This window comes from Bos indicus, chromosome 26 (genome assembly GCF_029378745.1).
Source record: "Bos indicus isolate NIAB-ARS_2022 breed Sahiwal x Tharparkar chromosome 26, NIAB-ARS_B.indTharparkar_mat_pri_1.0, whole genome shotgun sequence".
In the NCBI taxonomy this organism is placed as follows: domain Eukaryota; kingdom Metazoa; phylum Chordata; class Mammalia; order Artiodactyla; family Bovidae; genus Bos; species Bos indicus.
The window spans coordinates 22,370,427-22,386,310 of NC_091785.1; the positions used below are offsets into that span (position 1 = coordinate 22,370,427).

Sequence of the window (15,884 nt, forward strand, 5' to 3'; positions counted from 1 at the left end):
GCCTAAACTGCAACTAACAATCAGAAGGACAAATCTGTTCTCTGGTTATCAAAACTGACACAAGACTTTTGTGATAGTTTTGCCTTAGCGCAAGAAAACCACTTAAGAGTCATAGGTGGGAAATATTGGATTATTCTTCTGATCCCACCTCTATACTAGTTAGGTGACCTTGAGCAAGTCCATTAGTCCAAGGTTCTTCAGACATTAGTCAGTCATGAAATCAATGAAATAGACTAGAACTAAATATTTTTTAATGAAGTCAAGCTGAACAGAAAATATCAGTGTTTAGTCCACAATAAGTTAAGCTCCATCGTATGTGTGTGTGGACGCATATTTTCTGGAGTCATGAGAAATAAAAATTTCCTACTGTGGGTAACAAACAAAAGAGCTTCCCACAGTGGCTTAGACCATGGGTTTTGATTTCTTCATCTAATGAATGAAAGTCATTCATTTTATACATATCTAGACAGTCATATTCATACACACACACACATATATGTATAATGGGCACCACAGTGTCAGGCACAGTGGCATATGACCTATCCAGGGACAACAAGGCCCTGTCTTCCTCGAGCCTCAGCTAGCAGGGAAGCCAGTCATAAAATAATTACATAACTGTTTACCATTGTATGAAGAGTGTATGTAACACCAGGTTCATAACCTGGGCTGTAGGGTCAGAGCCAGCCTTCCTAAGGAAGTGACAGAGAAGGGGGCAGAGAGGGATGGAGGCAAAGAATGGGGGTGGGGATGGGGTGGAGGTAGAATTCCAGGCAGAAGGCCCAGTAAGTGTGAGAAGAACCTGAAGGTTGAACAATGTCAGCTCTACCTCAACAATTTCTATGAAGACCACGTGAGATGACCATGGGAACACTTTGTAAACTATGGAGTGTTATTCAAATATGGTGGCTTATTATTTAAAACAGTGATTATAAACATGCCTTAAAGATGAGTTGAGGGACTTCCCTGGTGGTCCAGTGGTTAAGAATCCACCTGCCAATGTAGGGGATGTGGGTTCGATCCCTGGTTGCTGAACTAAGATCCCACATGCCATGAGGCAACTAAGCCCTCGTGGCTGCAATGAAAGATCCCACTGGCTGCAACTAAGACCCGACACAGCCTAAATAAATTAATTAAACACACACACACACACACACGCATATATATATGAGTTTAGTTTCAGCAGGCAACCACCAGGTCGAGGGTCACCCTGGGCTGGTATGGCAGCTCCGTGATGCTGAGCAGGCCTCTGGGCCCCCACGACTGACAGCTGGCCCAAAACTGGATTCCCACAGCAGGCACCAAGGGGCCTGTGTGGGCCACTTACAGGGGCTGATTCTGGACCGGGTACCCTACTTCAGTGGCAAGTTTAAGAAAAACGATGAATGAAAATGACCCCTCCTCTGGCATCTGGTGGTACTGCCTCCTTCCATCTGAACAGCTGAACCTCGAACAGCTTAGTCTTTCAGGATGGCCCTCAAGGAAATCCACAGCACGATTTAGACTTTCTGTGTGAAAATAGCTTTGGTGTGTGAACACACACAGCATTAAACCTTGCTCTGAAACCTGCCCATGGGGACAAGCTCATGCTGGGACTTGGTTACCCTGACTGCAGTCCCAGGGGCTTGGGTCACCGGGGAACTCTTTCAACTCCAAATTTAGGCGCTCTCCCAGTAACTGGCAGAAATGGCTTGATTTAAAATGTTTAATATATAATATCTGCACAATGTTTTTCTCTCTCACTGCCTTAGCAAATTACCCCATGACTTAGTGGCTTAAAACAACAAACACTCATTATCTCACAGTAAATATATATGTAAATAAATATATTGAGCTTAGTTTCCTTTATTAATCCACTCAGTGACTAGTTGAATAGTGCTTAATGTCAGATATGGTTCTAGATTCTGGGGTTACAGCAGTAAATAAGACAGGACTGCTGCCATGGAAAGGTTCCCTTTCAGAGACAGAGAGACACCAAATACAACAGTGATTTCAGAGAGCCGTAAAGTGGGGCAGAGTCATAGGGAACAACGGAGGTAGAGAAGGTGCTCCAGGTAGGAAAGCAGGGCTCTCTGAGGGGCTAACAACCAGATCTGAATAAAATGAGATCAGCCACATTCTGACAATGTGACCTTCGCAACATCACCTAACATTTCAGGACTCGGTTTCCTCATCTGTTAAATAAGGATACCTGTACCCATCTCTTGGGATTTCCCTGAGGATTAACTTGCCTGAGATAAGGAACTCAAGGCCTCCAGTACAAAGCTGAGCTGGCATTAAGAGGCACTTCATTGCTAAATAATTGAGTGTCTACTGATCTGTTGTTCGAGATATTAGGAATATGTTTAGAAAGATAGAATGACAAGGAGGAGAAAGTAGGTCTCCTATTTTCAGACCAGGCTGGACAAGCCCCTCAAAAGGAGTTATTCGTGATCTACTCTGTGCCAGCTGGGTCCTCTGAGAAGCAGACCCCAAGTGAGGTGTGGGAGCCGTTTGGGGTGGGGGGCGGTGGTGTCTGTGAAAGGAGAAGAGCAGCAGTGGGCAGGAAAAGGCTCTGGAGGAAAGACCGCTGGTCAAAGGAGCCCTCCACTGAGTGGAAGTGGCCAGGCCTCACACTCCCGTTACCCTCAGTCATTAGCCAGGGCTGTGAAGAGTGAGGACTTGGCTCCAAAAGACAGCCGCGGCAAGTTCCTCCTTGAAGGGAGGTCTGGGTGGTGCACCTCCACAACTGCCACAGACTCCCAGCCTCGCACCAAAGACTTTTTGCTGTCAAAGAACAGTGCTTCCTTGGGAGAGGAAAGTGAGTTTTATTCTGACTCAGGGAAGGTTGCACAAAAGAAAAGCAATCCAAGGGCCAGAAAACCCTAAGCCTGATTTTATAATAGTCTGCATCTGTTAGGATGCCTGTAACCACCAGTTACAGAAAACTCAACTCAAAATGGCTTGAACAATAAAGAACATTTATAATACCATACAGTAAGTCTGGAGGAAAGAGGGTTCCAGGGTTGTTTAGTTTAGAATTAAATGATGTCATTGAGTCACCATCTTGGATGAAGCAGTTTTTAATTCTGAAATCCTCAGTTGTCTCCATTAGCACCATTCATGATTCCAAGATTGTTGCTATGGTTCTAGGCATCTTAGGTGGACAAGATAAGAAGACATAAGAAGCAGAAGCAGACAGGCCCTATCTTCCCATGTCTTTTTTTTTTTTCCATGTGTCTTTTTTAATCAGGAAATTCATCTCAGAATTACCCCCAGTGGACTTATCCTCATATCCCACTGGCTAGAATCTCATCTCCACTTGTACTCACATCACCAGTAACACCAATGTGATTGCCATAACTTGCAGACCTGGTGGGCCTGCAGGCCTGAGATAATGAACTTAAGAAAGTTCTTTTATTTTCATTTTTAATATGTGGCTTTATGCTACTGCTGCTGCTAAGTCGCTTCAGTCATGTCCGACTCTGTGGGACCCCATAGACAGCAGCCCACTAGGCTCCTCTGTCCCTGGGATTCTCCAGGCAAGAACACTGGAGTGGGTTGCCATTTCCTTCTCCAATTCATGAAAGTGAAAAGTGAAAGGGAAGTCGCTCAGTCGTGACATCATATACGTATACACATATATACATCAGTTATATTGAAATATAATCCTCATACTAATAGACAATCTTAGCTGAAAAAAAATTGATCATTAACTTTTTTAAAATTGAAATACACATAAAATTTATCATCTTAACCATTTTCAAATATACAGTTCAAAGGCTTCACGTGCATTTACATTGATGTGATACCATCACCACCATCCATCTACAGAATTCTTTTCATTTTACAAAATAAAAGCTCTGCACCTATTTTTTTGAGAGGGACCAACATAGCTCCCCACTCTCCACAGCACGCACTTTGACGGACTCCACCACAGTCAAGGGCAGCTGCTGGCCCAGCCGAGGGCCCTTCTTCAGGCACTTACAGAGCCTTTCCTCATGGGCCTCCAGCCTCCTCGGCTGAACTCATCTCTGCATGGTGGGCTATGGGACACTCATGCTGCTGACACTGCAGGTCAACCCCACAGGATATTCACTCTGGGGCTGCCATGCCCAGCTCCAAGCTGCTCATCCTGGTTTGCCCTCCCTCTGTACCTGTTCATCAATAACTACCCCCAACCCCCTAGCAATCATCAGTCTACTGTCTGTCTTTGTGTATCTGACTACTCTAGATACCTCATAGAAGTGGAATCATATACTATTTATCGTTTTGTATCTGGTTTATTTCACTTAGCATGTCTTCAGTTTCATGCATCTGTAGCATATATCAGAGTTTCTTTCCTTTTAAAGGCTGGATGAAAAAAAAAAAAAAGAAAAAATAAATAAATAAAAAATAAAGGCTGGATGATATTCCACTATTTATTTAACCATCATCAAAGGCCTGATGTGATGAGCCGACTCATTAGAAAAGACCCTGATGCTGGGAAAGATTGAGGGCAGGAGGAGAAGGGAGTGACAGAAGATGAGATGATTGGATGGCATCACCAAGTCAATAGACATGAGTTTGAGCAAACTCCAGGAGATAGTGCAGGACAGGGAAGCTTAGCGTGTTGCAGTCCATGGAGTCGCAGAGAGTCAGACATGACTTAGCAAATGAACAAGCATTCACTAAAGGACACAGGTTGATTCCACCTTTTAGCTATTGCAAATAATGCTGCTACAAACATGGGTATATAAATACCTCTTCAGGACCCTATTTTCAATTCTTTTGGGTATATACCCAAAAGTGGAAATGCTGGATCAAATGCTGTCTCTTTTTTAAGGAGCCACCGCACTATTTTCCATAGTAGCTGCATCACTTAAAAAAAAAAAAAAGTTTTACTGGCTAAACTATTTCAAGTTACAGATATTTTGTGTGTGTGTGCCGAGTCTTACTTGTGGCACATAGGACCTTTAGTTGCAGCATACACGGTATAGTTCCCTGACCAAGGGTCAAACCTGGACCCCCTGCAATAGGAACTCGGAGTTTTAATGACTGGACCACCAGGGAAGTCCCCCGGGGCTGTACCATTTTAAATTCTCGATAACAGTGTACAAGCATTCCAGCTGCTCCACATACACACCAATACTTGTTATTTTCTGGGTTATATCCATCTTAATGGGTTTGAGATAAGATTCCGATCATGGCTTTGATTTGCTTTTCACTAATAACTAGTGATGTTGAATATCTTTCATGTGCCTGCTAGCCATTTGTTTACCTTCTTTAGAGAAAGTTAAACCCTTTTGCCCAGTTTTTAACTGGGTTGTTTGTTTTCCTGTTGTTGACTTGTAGAAGTTATATTTTTTGGATATTAACTCCTTGTCAGATTTATGATATGCAAATATTTACCAATATGTGATTTTTTTTTTAAAGGTTAAAAGCTCATACCATGAAACCTACTGCTTAGATTCAAATCCCAGTTGTGCCACTTACAGATCTACAGGTAGAGGAAGGGTGAACAATCAAAAACTCTGGGGTCTGCCAACAAGGAGAAAGGGCAACGACAGTTAAGTAGGCAAACAGCAGAGTCCTTTACGCAGAACTAGATATCAAAGGCAGGTAGGTATAGATGTGGCTTATGTCATTTTTCAAACTGAGAAGCATAAATGTCAAGTCATACTAGAAGATAATGTTTCACTGAGTCTCACTATGCCAGGTCCTTTATATACACAATCTCATTTCATTTATTTATTCAACAAGTATTTAATGAACGCCTAATATGAACCAGTGGCTGATGAGCTAAAAACAAAATAAAAAATCAGACATTGTGCCTGCCCTCAATGAGTTTAGACTTTGGTCAAAAAACTACAACAATTGCTAAGTGTTATAAAGGTTAGGTCCATGGTCCCATGGAAACAGACTTGGTCAAGCAGATCAGGGAAGAAGTAGGTCCCCACAGGAATGGAAGCTCTGTGAGTGCAGGGTCCTTGTCTATCTTATTCACCAATACATTTCTGTTGCCTAGGACAATGCCTGACACAAAATAGCTCTCGGTAAACATTTTTTGTGGAAAAGGCAATGGCACCCCACTCCAGTCCTCTTGCCTGGAAAATCCCACGGATGGAGGAGCCTGGTAGGCTGCAGTCCATGGGGTCGGGAAGAGTCGAACACGAATGAGCGACTTCCCTTTCCCTTTTCACTTTCATGCATTGGAGAAGGAAATGGCAACCCACTCCAATGTTCTTGCCTGGGGAATCCCAGGGATGGAGGAGCCTGGTGGGCTGCCGTCTATAGGGTTGCACAGAGTCAGACACGACTGAAGCGACTTAGCAGCAGCAGCAGCAGCAAACATTTGTTGAATGAAGGAATGTACCTTCATTTTCCAGATGACAAACTCAAATCTCAGAAAGGGCAAGTGATTTAACCAAGGTCACAGTCCTAGATGACGCCAGGCAGTTAGCGCTGCTGCTTGAGCTTCTAACCTTTTAAAAAGTCACACATTTAAAAAAAATAGAAAACAAAAACCCTGATTTGAAAATAAATTATTTTAAATAGCAGCATTATTTACATTAGCCAAGACGTGGAAATAACCTAAGTGCCTATCATCAGATAAATAGAGATGTGATATATATTAAAATGGACTATTACTTGGTCATAAGAATTTTACTTTGCCGTTTGCAATGATATGGATGGACCTGGAAGGTATTAGGGTATTATGCTTAGTGAAATAAGTCAGACAAAGACAAATGCTATATGTTGTCACTTAAATGTGGACTCTAAAAAATAAGACGAATGAATATAACAAAATAGAAAAAGACTTCCACTACAGAGAACAAACTAACGTTTACCAGTGGAGTGAGGGAAGTAGGGAAGAACAAGATAGGAGTAGGGGATTAAGAGGTACCAACTACTATGTATAAAATAAATTAGCTACAAGGATATATTGTACAGCACAAGGAATATAGCCAGTATTTCATGATAACTTAAAATGGAGTATAATCTACAAAAATACTGAGTCACTATATTGAACACCTGAAACTATAGTAATATAATATTGTAAATCAACTATACTTCAATTTTTTTTTTCAAGTAAAAGGATTTCCTTAATTTCATCATCCCAGGCCTATGGAAATAAGTATTCTCTTCTTTGGCCTGCTGAAGCATTTATTTCAACTTTGTACTGTAGCGAATTTCACACATAACTATCCAGGTACCATCTTCCCAGCTCCAAGCCTCCTCCTCTCAGAAAAATAGTAAACTGTGAACTGTTTAAGAAACAATATCTGAACATATTGCACAGAGAGGTGCTCAAGAATGCAGGCTCAGAGTTCAAACAGACCTGATAAGGAAGCCTGGTTCTGCCGCTTACTAATTATATGACCTTAGGTTCTTTACTTAACCTTTGTAAGTTTCTGTTTATCTGTACAATGGGGATAATAACACAACCCTCACCTCACAAAGCTGTTGGAAGGATTGAGACAACTGCTACAAAGTACTTCAGGATAGGAATTGGCACAAAGTAAGAACGCAATAAAAGTTTGCAGATACTCTAAACTGGAAAAATACCAACATCAACACCCATCCCACCCCCAACTGGAATTATCTGGTGTTTTTTCTAGGGCAGGGATGGGCTGGCTTCTGATACTTTAACTTTCCATCATTCAAAATGCCCTACTGGCAGCATTGCCCTGAGTCACAGTCTCCTTTGGAAGGAAAGGATTGACCAGTAAGTGGGTGCCCCGAGAGGGTTCCAGAATCACCAAGTTACTTTTCCCTCCCCAATTCTGAGGGTGGTGCGCTGCTTCTGCTCAGGCCTTGCCAATCCTCCACCTCTTCCTTTCTTTTTTTTCCATCCCTCCCTCCCACTTCCAACCCTGGGGGAAGAAGATGAAGAAAAGCACGCCAACCAAGAAGCCTTTTCACTTCATTGTGTTTTCCAGCCAGACCTGAACAGACATCGATCAATTCAGCCTGCTCTCACCCGCCCTCCTCTCTTCTCTCTTGTCCTCTTTGTGTTTGGTTTTTTTTCCCTCTCAGACTATGTCTTCAGGCTTAGGAAAGAGCAGTTATTCTCAGTAGCATGAGGACACAAGCTTCAGTTGCCAGTAGCAAGCACAACATGATTGCGGCGCTTAAAAGGCCAAGAAGCAATGGAACCCGTTTGGATCCTCGGAGAAACTCCTCAGCTCAACCACTTCTGTCCCGACTCAGGCTCAGCTGCAGTGAGTCACACAGAAACCTCAATCCCCCACTTCCTCTGGCCAAGTACCTTCTGAAGCCCACCTCCATCTCCAGACAAGGGGTTTTCATCCCAAGTTTGAGCAAATCAGGCCAGTTGGACCTGGAATCAATGAAGAAGAAGGAATATGCCTTTTCCATTTCAAAGCAACCTAGTGGGACTCTTTTTTTCCCCAACAGGGTGACTCCAAATTGGCAGGACTTTCAAAGCTACAAATTTCCATGTTCCCAGCCCTTGCTAAAGGAAAATTTCCTGGTTAACTTGGCACGTGTGGAGGTTTGGGGTGTGCAAGTGAGAAACATTTAACAAATAGTTACCCCTGAGCTATGAATCAAGTTAGTCTAAACAGGATTCTCCCCCATCCCCATGCTGTGCTAGTTACCCTCCTTAATTCCTACCCCAGACATATGTTCAAAAAAAATTATTTATCAACTACCCAGTAAGTACCAGGAACTGAACTAAGTGTTTTATTTATTTATATTGACTTATTTTATCTTCACAACTATGCAAGATAGGAATTTTATTTATTGTTTCCTCTGTGAAGAACAGTTTAAGTAATTTCCCCAAACTCATTGGAGTTAATACATGGCAGAACTAGAGTTCAAATCTCATCCCCAACACAATATCATGGATAAATCTCAAAATCATCAATGCAGAGTAAAAGACCCAGGCCAAAAGAAAAGTATTTACTGTGTGATTCCATGCGTATAAAATTGCAGAAAATACAAACTAATCTATAGAGTTAGAAAGCATATTAGCAGTTGTCTGGGGATGGGGTGGAGGGAAGGACGAATTACAAAGGGGCATAAACTAACTTTGGGAGTGATGGAAATCTTTGTAATCTTGATTATGGTGATATTTTCACAGGTGTACACATATATCAAAACTGACCAAATTGTACACTTTAAATATGTGCAGGTTAGTGTACTTCAATGAAATTGAAGAAAAAATATCGCCAAAAATCTCATTTCTTAAGTCATTTCCACAAATGTATTTACTCTTTGATATAGTTGATATTATAGGGCCTAGCCTGATTCTCTTCATACTGTTCAATGAAAAAGTTGGCTTAAAACTCAACATTCGGAAAACTAAGATGATGGCATCCAGTCCCATCACTTCATGGCAAATAAATGGGGAAACAACGGAGATAGTGACAGACTTTATTTTCTTGGGCTCCAAAATCACTGCAGATGATGACCACAGCCATGAAATTAAAAGATGCTTACTCCTTGGAAGAAAAATTATGACCAGCCTAGACAACATATTAAAAAGCAGAGACACTACTTTGCCAATAAAGGTCCGTCTAGTCAAAGGTATGGTTTTTCCAGTAGTCATGTATGGATGTGAGAGTTGGACTATAAAGAAAGCTAAGCACCAAAGAATTGATGCTTTTGAACTGTGGTGTTGGAGAAGACTCTTGAGAGTCCTTTGGACTGCAAGGAGATCCAAGCAGTCCATCCTAAAGGAAATCAGTCCTGAATATTCATTGGAAGGACTGATGCTGAAGCTGAAGCTCCAATGCTTTGGCCACATGATGCGAAGAACTGACTAATTTGAAAAGACCCTGATGCTGGGGAAGATTGAAGGTGGGAGGAAAAGGGGACGACAGAGGATGAGATGTTGTATGGCATCACCTACTCAATGGACATGAGTTTGAGTAAGCTCCGGGAGATAGTGATGGAAGGGGGGCCTGGTATGCTGCAGTCCGTGTAAAGAGTCGGACACGACTGAGTGACTGGACTGAACTGAGCCTGACTCTGGTTCAGATTTTTATGCTATCATCTCTGGGTCCTGTTGGGGTTAGAGGACCTAGCTATTACTGGCTCTTCTCACAAGAAATGCCAGTTGTCGGGATTGTGATTCTAGAAACCTTTTGCTCCACTCACAATTAGACCTAAGATAATGTCAGTGTGATGCTAGTGATGGTCTAAAGCTCAGTTCTCAAACTTTTTGCTCTCAGGACCCTTTTCATTCTTGAGAAGTATTGAGGACCCCAAAGAGTTTTTGTTTATGTGGGTTATAGCTATCAATATTTACCATATTAGAAATTGAAACTGAGAAGTTCTATAGATAGTTAACTCATGTTTTAAATAAATAAACTCATTGCTGCTGCTGCTAAGTCACTTCAGTCATGTCTGACTCTGCGACCCCATAGACGGCAGCCCACCAGGCTCCCCCCTCCCTGGGATTCTCCAGGCAAGAACACTGGAGTGGGTTGCCATTTCCTTCTCCAATGCATGAAAGTGAAAAGTGAAAGTGAAGTCGCTCAGTCGTGTCTGACTCTTAGCGACCCCATGGACTGCAGCCTACCAGGCTCCTCTGTCCATGGGATTTTCCAGGCAAGAGTACTGGAGTAGGGTGCCATCGCCTTCTCCGAAATAAACTCATTACATATAAATATTTTCCAAAAAATTAGTGAAAGGAGTAGAATTGCTTTGCATTTTTGTAAATCTAATTTCTGGCTTCATTGAAGATATAATTCTCATATTTGCTTTTATATTTCATCTGTTGCAATATCACATAATTCTGGAAAATTCCACCATATACTGGTGAGAGAATAAGAGTGAAAAAAGCAAATAACAGTATTATTATGAAAATAATTTTGACCTTGCAGACCCCTGAAAGGATCTGGAGGACCCATGGGGTCCCAGAGCATACTTTGAGAACTGCTGATCTACAGTGTTCAGAACCATGAAGGATTTATTCCAGTCCTTATGCTTCCACCTTCATTCTTTTCCCTCTCCTATCCAAGACCGTGTGAAATCCTGAGAGAGGAAGAATCTGGGGTGCGGAGAGGCATCAAACGGAAGGTTGCATGAGTAGATCTCCTTCAAAGTTCTTTCCAGTCTGTGAGTCTCAGGCATGGGCTATTTTTCTTTTAAACAAAATCAAGAAAGCCAAAAGCTCAGCAGGGACTAGATGTACAGGATGCGGGGACTAAAGCACAACCATGAAAACATCACAGAGATTCCTTATGACCCCCTCACAGAAAGAGAAAGAGCAGCCAGCCTCCTCTCTGATTTACCCCATAGAGGGTGTCAGAGGAAGAACCTGGGGTCCTGAAGAAATTTCAGGCAGATCTCAGCCCTTACCTGTTCCCTAAACAAGGGCCTGCTTGGGCTGAACCAGCTGTAGTTCAAACCCTCAATCCAGATAAAAACTCTGCCCTCTAATCCCGGGTTGCAAACAGGCCATAAGCTCAGGAGTCAAGCAACGGGAGGGTGAATATTGTTTCTCCTCCTTACTGGCCATGAAATCTTGAGTACAACTTTGAGCTTGGGTTCAACTTTTCTGAACCTCAGCTTCTTCATCTGTAAAACTGGAATATTTATCATCTCTCTCTGAAGGTATTACTGTGCAGATTCAAGGAGATAATAATATATGGAAGAATTCCAGCAGAGCGCCCGGCACAGGACACAGGCTCACTCTTAGTGAATGTTTACCCTTGTTACAGAAAAGAGAAGGGCAAGATGGAAATAGTCCAGCCCCAGATAAGCCTAGATTTGAATCCTAACACTTACTTTGGGCAAATCATTTCACCCACCTTGTAGAGTTATTGTGGGGGCTCACTGAAAGTCTCTATAGGGACTTCCCAGGTGGTCCAGTGGTTAACAATCCACCTTCCAATGCAGGGGAGGTGGGTTCCATCTCTGGTTGGGGATCTAAGATCCCACTTGCTGTGGGCCCACTAAGCCCACATCTAGAAAGCCCACACCCTCGGGAACCCGCACCCTCGACCACACTGCAACAAGAGAGAAGACTGGACCACAACAAAGAGCCCCTCACACCGCAACAAAGACCAAGAGCAGCCAAAATAAAATGGCTTTACAAAATAGTGTCTAAAGAAGGCCTGACTTCTAGCCCAAGCCCTACAGATAGTTGTGGTTATTATTGAATACTTACAGCTGTGGCTGCAGAATTATTAATTTCCAGAAGGAACACTGCATCCTCAGGATCAGCCCCTTTGTGGTCCAGCCCTTAGCATCCCTAGAAACAGGTGAGGATGACTGGCTCTCAGGCCTGGTAGGACTTTTCCCAAAGAGTTAACCCAGGCTTCACTGGTTTCCTGTCTCCTAAAGGTCCACCAAGGCTTCCCAGGTGATGCTAGTGGTAAAGAACCCCCTGCCAATGCAGGAGACATACGAGACACAAGTTTGATCCCTAGGTCAGGAAGATCCCCTGGAGGAGGCCATGGCAACCCACTCCAGTATCCTTGCTGGGAGAATCCCATGGACAGAGGAGCCTGCTTGGCTAGAGTCCATAGGGTTGCAAAGAGTCGAGCACAACTGAGTGACTTAGCACGCACGCAAAGATCCACCAATGGAGAATGCTGTATAGAGGCCATGAAATGACAGGAGATCTAGTCTCCCAAGTCAGAGGGAACACAGACACTGCGTGTAAAGAACACCCAGTAGAGAGGAGAGGCTGTACAGGAGCTCTGGAGTCAAACTCAGATTCAAATCCTGGCTCTACCACGTATTTACCAACAGCATGGTCTAGGGCAAATGCTCAACCTTTGTAAGGCCAGTGTCTCTCAGTTGTTACTGGAAATAATGATAATACCAGAGCTAAACATAAAGAGCATTTAGAATAGTGCACATAGAAAATGTTGATTCACCTATTATCACTACTTCCATTGTCATTAGAGCAGCATTCCAGTATTTTAAAAACAACACAATGCGCAGCTCACATTCTCACCTAGACCATATGGTCAGAGAGGGGCAACACAATTTTGGAAGAAATTGCCTGTTTTCACTTTTATGTACTTTCAAAACTTTCTTTAGCAGGTTCTCACAACTAGGATAACATGGAGAACTTAACAAAGAGGAGGAGGAAGAAGAGAAATTTTAAAACTCAAGCTGAGCCCAGCCCCATCAGAAAGAACTGGTCCTGAGGCTCCAAGGACTAGACGTGCCTGTGACATTTGCCCACTAAGCATAGTGTGTATGTGCATGCTGAGTTGCTCCAGTCGTGTCTGACTCTTTTCGACCCTATGCCCCAGGCTCCTCTGCCCTATTCCCGACCCAGAGGTCAAACCCATGTCTCTTTACATCTCCAGCATTGGCAGGCGGGTTCCTTACCACTAGCGCCACCTGGGAAGTTCCACTAGACTCAGTGGAACCACGGAAGCCCCATCTGAGAGAATCAGCCCATCAGAAGGCACTCAGGTGAGCTGGGTCTTTCTGCCACTGAGACCACCCCAGGCCCTGAGGATTTGCATGACTTAAAGTCACACAGAAGCCCCAGTACCTGCACAGTAAGGCTCTTCCCTGAGGAGAAGCCTGGAAAAGAGTTGCAAAAGTGGGGTGGGGCGGGGAGAGGAGTAGCAAAGCTGTAGAAAGGATCGAGGGACAGCAAAGGTGGGGAGACAGCATCAGGTGGCCTCCGGATGAGAGCGATGGCATGTGAGGTATGGGTGGGGCCAGATAAGAAGGTATGAAGGAAAGATTACAGAGGGGATTGGCGGTTCTGTGGAACCTGTGGGGAAGGGGCTCCTCTCTTCTCCAGGGTGAGCTTGAAAAGGATAAGGAATGGTGACTGAGAGCTCACTGGGTGCTACTTTACATACCTTTAATCCTATGAGGGAGGTTGAGTAATTTGCTCAAAATTCCACAGTTATTAATTGATGCAGCCAACTTTCAACCTCAGATCTGACTTCTAGATGCCTGGCTGTCTTCCGTGAGATGAGCCTAAGGGCCTTCCCAGCTCCACACCTGTACAAGGGGTGCACTAAGAGAGGAGAGAAGGGGAGAAAAACGGCAGTGCGAGGAGATGAGGGAAGAAGGGAGCAACCAAGATATGGAAAAAGAAGAGAACAGGAAGGGGATAGGAAAGATAAGAGACTAAAAAAGGATGGGGAGTGAGGAGGAAAGGGGCAAGGTAAGGGGGAACAACAGGAAAGGAAGAACCAGGAGAGGAAAAAAGATGGAGCCATAGTGGAACAGAAGGTTGAGCCAGAGGAAGGGGGAGAGGGATTGGGGTAGGGTCTTGGAGGAGTCAGAATCACCTGGAGTATAAGCCTAGGAGCTGAAGGAAAAGGGCTGGAGTTTAGTAGGTGTTTGTGGTTTTGTTTTTTTTTTTTTTCCTTGCTGTGAAAGTATGGAGTGTGGGGATCATTGCCTATGGAGCTGTCAACAGACTAGTCAGCTCAGCCAAGTGTCTGTTGGAGGGAAACTGGAACTGAGGTCAGACTCCTCATGGCCTCTATTGTGGGTGTCTCAGATCCTACATTTGATCTTAAAATTGTAAACTCGGAAAAGCAGATTTTTCTTTTTCTTTTTGGTTTTTGCTGAGGCCCTGGGCTTCAGTCCCTAAAAGGAAAGTTATTGGAGGAGGAAGGCATTCCAGAAAGGAAAGAGCAATAGAATATAAGTAACAAAAGGGAATGAAAGAGGGCTTCCCTGGTGGTCCAGTGGTTAAGCATCTGCCTGCCAATGCACAGGGCACAGGTTCGATCCCTGATCCAGGAAGATCCCACATGTCTTGGAGCAACTAAGCCATGAGCCACAGCTACTGAAGCCCAACAGCCTAGAGCTTGTGCTCCACAGCAAGAGAAACCACCTCGATGAGAAGCCTGCCCACCACAGTGAAGAGCAGCCCCAACTCACTGCAACTGGAGAAAGCCTGGGTGTAGCAACGAAGACCCAGCACAGCCAAAAAATAAATTAAAACAAAACAAAAAAAAGGAATGAAAGAACTGTTGCATGCTACAACATGGATGAATCTTGCAAAATTATGCAAAGTGAAAGAAGCCAGGGACAAAAGACCATACACTGTGTGATTCCATGTCTATGAAATGTCAAGCATAGGCAAATTCCTAGAGACAAAAAATATATTGGTGGTTGCCTCCAGCTGGGGGAGGCTGGGAGGAATGAAGGTGATTGTTAAAGGGTATGGAATTTCTTTTTGGGGTGATGAAAATGTTCTATAATTGATTGTGGTGATGGTGCACGACTCTATTTAATTTTAACATATTAAAAACCATTGAATTGTACACTTTCAATGGATGGATTGTATGGAATGTGAATTATATCTGAATAAAGCTGTTCCCATAAAGAAAAAGAAAGGAAAGAAGAAAAAGGAGAGAGCAAGGAAGTAGAGGTGGAAGTATTTTGTATCTGATGTAGGGGGCATAGTATGGATCAGTCTGGCTGGCATTTAAGGAAGCAGTTAGGAATAAAGCTGAGGCCCAATAACAAAGGACCTAGAACTTCATGTCAAAGAGTTTACACTTGGTCTTAGAGCCCTGAGCTGTCCACTAGAGTCGCCACTAGCCATATGAGGCTTAAAATGTGGCTGCTGCAAACTGAGATACGCTGTAAGTATAAAATGCACACCAGATTTTGAAGACTTAGTATGAACAAAAGAATGTAAAACTGCTTTAATAATTGTAAATTTATTACACATTGAAATAATATTTTTGATGTATTGGGTTAAATAAAATACATTATTAACCTTATTTTACTTTTTAACATGGCTACTAGAAAATTTCAAATTACATATGTGGCTCACATTACAACAGACAGCACTGTTACAAGTAGTGGGAAGCCATTGAGGGTTTGAGTCAGAACAAGGGTTGGCAAATGTTTTCTGTAAGAGGCCAGATGGTAAGTATTTTAGTTCTTGAGGGCCATACAGTCTCTGTCACAACTACTCAATGCTACCATTGAAGTGTAAAAGCAGATAT

At 43.2% G+C, this 15,884-nt stretch overlaps 1 long non-coding RNA gene across 5 annotated transcripts in view; it reads left to right on the plus strand.

The window, feature by feature from the left end:
- The window catches only part of LOC109553221 (uncharacterized), a 39,401-nt gene extending 24,210 nt beyond the window's left edge, over nucleotides 1-15,191 (plus strand). For 3 of the 5 annotated variants that reach the window (XR_011564259.1, XR_011564261.1, XR_011564262.1), the window contains one exon: nucleotides 7,996-15,191. This is a non-coding gene — a long non-coding RNA (uncharacterized lncRNA). The remainder of the gene's footprint in view (nucleotides 1-7,995) is intronic. The other 2 variants (XR_002179991.2, XR_011564260.1) reach the window with 2 other exon arrangements.
- The last annotated feature ends 693 nt before the right edge of the window (nucleotides 15,192-15,884 follow it).